Here is a 6000-nt window from a genome sequence, read left to right on the forward strand (position 1 = left end):
CTAGTCCATTATGATGGGGTCTATAGCTAAACTTGAGCTTTTCACTTCTGATAACTGTCCATTCAGTGAACAGATTTTCGTGGATACTGATGAGAGTAGGAATCCTTCCTGATGTCATGCATGTACAAGCTTCACAGGTTGAAAAGTTCAAGTTAAACACCCTTTCTGCAAAATTAGAGATAAAAAGATTCCCAATAACAATTTTTTGTTGCAAGTGTTAGTATTAATATACATACCTTAATTAACATCGTAAGAACAGAATTTAAGACTTTGGCAAATGCTTGAAGCAAACCATTCGTCCTGCTTTTGAACTGACCTGGCCCCTTTAACATTTACAATACAAATGACATGCTGTCCATTGTTTCTGCTTTCTCAGTTTGCACTGGGACTTGGCAAAATATCAAAGCCCAGAAGTTATCTAAGTTATTTCGAGCTCATTATAGTGCAAAAAGAATTGATTTAAAGAGTGGAGAGAGAATTCTAATCATCAGGTATGCTGTGTATGCCCTGCTGTAGCAGCATCAGGCTTATGAATGTTGTATTCATGGTCAAGAGTTGCATGTTTTCTGTCAATCTTTTCTGACTTTGGATTGATTGTCTGAAAGACAGCTACATGTAACGATAACTGAGCAACTAATTTTTAAACTCTGGGGCCTTGTTTTAGTTGGCTATTGAACAAAAATGACAAATATTGCAAGCATCTTCCTCCATCGGTATTCTTAGCCTTTCATACCCTAGGTTTCAGATTTTGCTCTCTTCCGTATTTGAATTCTAATTCCTTTTAATGTTAAGAAAGACTACAACTTTAAAAAAAAGAAGAATAGATTGGAAGTTTTGAATGTGCTCCTTTGTACTTGACAAAAATAGTCCATTAATCTTCAGCCAAAGGACACAGCAAGATGTTGATCCACTTATGACCTATTATTGCTTTTAACAAGGCCTCAATCTACCATCAAATGGCACAAAGCAAGAAATTTCTTAAAAGTGCCTCCCAAAACTATAATGGCATACTTAAAAACTTATTCGACTGGCTGGCCTTCAAATCTATTAAGGTTATTTATTATTTAGCTGGTAGTTTTATTTCTAACACAGTCAACCCATTAAAGTAACCTCTTTGGGAGATGACAATTCGTGGAATCATAGAAGCCCTACAGTGTGGAAGCAGGCCATTTGGCCCATCGAGTCCATACCAACCCTCCAAAAAGCATCCGACCCAGAGCCACAGCACACCCCACCCCCAACCCTGTAACTCTGCACTTCCATGGCCAATCCACCTAAAGTACATATCCCTGGACACCATGGGCAATTTAGCATGGCCAATCCACCTAACCTGCACATCTTTGGACTTTTGGAAGAAATTAGTAGCCCCATTCTCCAAAGCTACGCAATCAACTCAGCTGTGCACAAGGGTTCACTGTGGAGGGCAAGCATATTAGTACTGCATCATTATTTGTTCCACTTCCACGTGAATGGGTGTGATCTTTTCCTTATGGAGCACTTTCTCAAACCATCTGAGGGAATACAACTTCCCGTATCCTTTCTCACAATGACACATGTATATTATAATGTACAAAGAAGAGCCCCATTGGGTCTTTATTACCTGTTTTGGGCAATTGTGTTGTAAATATATTCAATTCTAGTGAATAATACAGTAGGTTCATATTGTATCACAGACGTTTGGATTAAACTATAGATAGGTGTCTATCAATACCTTGGTTTATTGTTGCTGGAGTTTCAAAAAATTGAAGGCTTTGATTTCATCTCAAAATCAAGAGCATTTTTAACAGATTGAGTGTTAACCAAAAGACATTGCTTCATACATGGAAGCTGGGATCTCAAACTGGTGCCAAGCAATAGGTTGTAATGAAGGGACAGATTTCAGGAAAAGATAAACCACTTGCAGAAATCATTTCTATTTTATATATTTAAATGCTAGAAACTGTACCTGCATTTCTTAAGGTTGAAGATTGTACACCAAGAAACAATTTTGAGATCTGCCCCTTATCCATTCCTGGCTACTATTTTGAACAACTGCAGCATTGAACTGTTTGAGCTAAATTTGCAGCAAAGTGCAATCGTGAGTGAGTTTCATGGCATCCAAAGGACTTTCACACTGCCATTTACTGGAAGCACATGCAATTTATTTCACGTATACCTTGTTACAAAGTATAGCGTAAGTATTGACGCTACTCTCAAAACACGGCAAAGGAAACCAAAATACAGAATATAAATTCAGAAAAATGAGGGATTAAAGAAAGTGTCCAACTTTACAGTCCTTCTTTTTAAGTGTTGTGTCATGGGCCTGGTGGCCAGGTATTGGTCCCCTTCGCCATGCTGCTGCCTCTGGAACGAAAGCTGGCACACTGCGGCACCATCTCACCTCCACGGACGCCCTCACTACCATGAGTCCTTGCTGTACCACACTAATGTAGGCACCACCAATGCTGCCAGCAACTGCCCCGGCCCACGGGTGACTCTGCTGCCGCTGTGGTTTGGTTTGAGGGATGCCTTAAAAGTGCAAAAGCCACTGAGAACCCAAACCCGTCTCCGACACCACCCCCACCACTGCGCTGCTGGGCCTAGACACTGCTGCCAATACCGTCGCTTTGACTGAGATCTTCACCGAGAGGTAACTAAAATAAAACAGAAGAGAAAAAATGAAACAAACGAAGAGGGAAAGAAAGAAACACAACAAAAAGGAAAGCAGACGCACAGGTCACAAGCTCAAAAGTCCTACTCCATTGCCAACTTACGGGATCATGTTTGGTTTGAAAGTTGCGGGCACATGCTGCACATTGACATAGTAGGATGCCACGCGATGACATGTCCACCCACTTTATAATGCAAACATTCATTCATCAGTGCTCCCCATAGGCTGCTCACCCCCGCCTCTGCACTCAACCTCACACACTGGCAGCCAGGATTTCCGGAATCAAGACCTTGTGCGCTGAGAAAGCAATGTGACCCATGCTGGCAGCCTGGAACTCAGTGTTAAAGCCAGCGAGTGCTAAGAAAGGAAGTTAAGAGCCAGAAGCTGCCTGAGTCTGTGTCAGCGCAGATGCATCCCATATAGACACATGAGATGTGAGGCTGTCCCTGAACACAAAGTGGCCTGAAGAGAGAGCAGTTGGAAGTGGCATGTTAATAGGGCACGTAAGGGTATTTATGGATGCACATGGATGGGAATAAGGTAATCACCAGTTAAGGGTAAGATGCCAAAGTCACCATTTGGTGCTTGGGAAAAATTGGGAACATTGTCCTCAATGGAAGAATCTGATTGTGTCATTGTCAGCCTATTTTGCAACCTTACTTGCCATTACTGTTGCCACATTAGAGAGAGGGAAATTTTATTCATAGAGTCATAGAGATACACAGCACAGAAACAGACCCTTCAGTCCAACTCATCCATGCCAACCAGATATCCTCAACTAATTTAGCCCCATTTGCCAGCTTTTGGCCCATATCCCTCTAACCCTTCCTATACATATACCCATCCAGATGCCTTTTAAATGTTGTAATTGTACCCGCCTCCTCCACTTCCTCTGGCAGCTCATTCCATAAATGTACTACCCTCTGCGTGAAAAATGTTGCCCCTTAGGTACCCATTAAATTGTTCCCCTGTCACCTTAAACCTACACCCTGTAGTTTTGGACACCCCTATCCTGGGGAAGTTATCTTGGCTATTCACCCTATTCATGCACCTCATGAATTTCTAAACATTCATAAGGTCACTCCTCAGCCTCCGATATTTCAGGGAAAATAGACCCAACCTGATCAGTATCTCCCTTTAGCTCAAGCAACATCCTTGTAAATCTTTTATGAACCCTTTCAAGTTTAACATCTTTCCTATAGCAGAGAGACCAGAATTGAATGCAACCTTCCAAAAATGGCCTAACCAATGTCCTATACAGCCGCAACATGACCTCCCAACTCCCATACTCAATGCCCTGATCAATAAAGGCAAGTGTACCCAACACGTTCTTCACTACCCTGTCTACCTGCGACTCCACTTTCAAGGAGCTATGAATGTGGACTCCAAGTTCTCCTTGTTCGGCATCACTCTCCAGGACCTTACCATTATATGTGTGAATCCTGCCTTTCCAAAATGCAACACCTCACATTTATCGAGTTTAAACTCCAACTGCCTCTCCTCAGCCCATCGGCCCATCTGATCAAGGTCTTGTTGTACTCTGAGGTAATCTTCTTTGCTGTCCACTGCACCTCCAATTTTGGTGTCATCTGCAACCTTACTAACCGTACCTCCTATATTCACATCCAAATCATTTATATAAACAACAAAAAGCAGCGGACCTAGCACTGAACCTCGTGGCACACTTCTGGTCACAGGCCCCCCGTCCAAAAGGCAACCCTCCACCACCACTTTTTGTCTTCTACCTTCCAGCTAACTTTTTTATCCAAATTGCTAGTTCTCCCGTATCCCATGCAAGCTCAGCTTTTTAACCAGTCTACCATGTAAAACCTTGTCGAACACCTTACTGAAAATGTACACCGCTCTGACTTCATCCATCCTCTATGTCACTTCTTCAAAAAACTCAATCAAGTTAGTGAGACATGATTTCCCACGTACAAAGCCATGTTGATGAATTAGTCCTTGTCTTTCCAAATACATGTAAATCCTGTCCCTCACAATCCCTTCCAAAAACTTACCCACCACTGATGTCAGGCTCACCCATTCATAGTTCCTTGGCTTTTCCTTACCATCTTTCATAAATAATGGCACCACTTTAGCCAACCTCCAGTCTCCTGGCACCTCACTCGTGGCTATCGATGATACAAGTATCTCAGCAAGGTGGCCAACAATCACTTCCCTAGTTTCTCACAGAGTTCACTGCTCAGGTCTGAAACCAACAAATACTGGAGATCACAGCGGGGTCAGACAGCAAGAAAGAACAATGGTCCTGATGGGAAATTGTTACATGATTGTGACCATCACAACACACTAATCCTCAAACCCAGGCAAGTGCATGCAAGAGTGATCACTTCCACTGGTCCATTCCAGTTGAGTTTAAATTGGCCTTTTTAGCCACTTTCTGCTGACAGGCCCACTCAGTGCCTTTTCTTGTTAAGTCTGGTTAAAGTTACCCTGACATTTTTCATGTGCAACAGTCCATTGGTTTCACAATAGATTTTGCCAGACAGTCCCGAAATTTAAGCCTGCAGCACAGAGACAGAGAGAGAGAGCTGTATCGCAGAGCTTCACAACAAAACTCTAACTTCAACACCTGAAAACAAATGTAAACCCATGTGTCTGTGTGAGCCTGAGTCCACCCACTCATACTTCTTTTATCCTCTTTTGGGAAAAATAGCTTTTTACTCTTCTTTTCTTGGGGCAGCTACCTCAGCACCAAGTTTACAACACTTTTTTTCAAGAGAAACAGGTGAGAACAAATCCCTCTTAAAGGCACGTCCCATCACAGAATTAAAAATCAAAAATGTCTATACATACATTACGGTTCAGAAGCGCAGAAAGCTCCTTGAAAGTGGAGTCACAGGTAGACAGGGTAGTGAAGAAAGTGTTGGGTATGCTTGCCTTTATTGATCAGTACATTGAGTATAGGAGTTGGGAGGTCATGTTGCAGCTGTACAGAACATTGGTTAGGCCACTTTTGGAAGATTGCATTTAATCCTGATCTCTCTGTTATAGGAAAGATGTTGAACTTGAAAGGGTTCATAAAAGATTTACAGGGATGTTGCCAGGGCTAGAGGGCTTGAGCTATAGGAAGAGGCTGATCAGGTTGGGTTTATTTTCCCTGAAATATCGGACGCTGACGGGTGACCTTATGGATGTTTAGAAATGGTGAGTATATCCCTCGTTAAGGTAGCAAAGAGAACCAAAACTGTTATTGTTAGTTTCCTCAGATGGGATACTCCTAGTTACAGGTAGAACTCAATGCTGATTGAGATTCTGCCTTTCAGGTATTCTGCTCAAGATTATCTGGAAACTGCATATTTTTTGATCCTGGGGTGAAATTGCACCGA

Source organism: Rhincodon typus, chromosome 28 (genome assembly GCF_021869965.1).
Source record: "Rhincodon typus isolate 14 chromosome 28, sRhiTyp1.1, whole genome shotgun sequence".
Lineage (NCBI taxonomy): Eukaryota > Metazoa > Chordata > Chondrichthyes > Orectolobiformes > Rhincodontidae > Rhincodon > Rhincodon typus.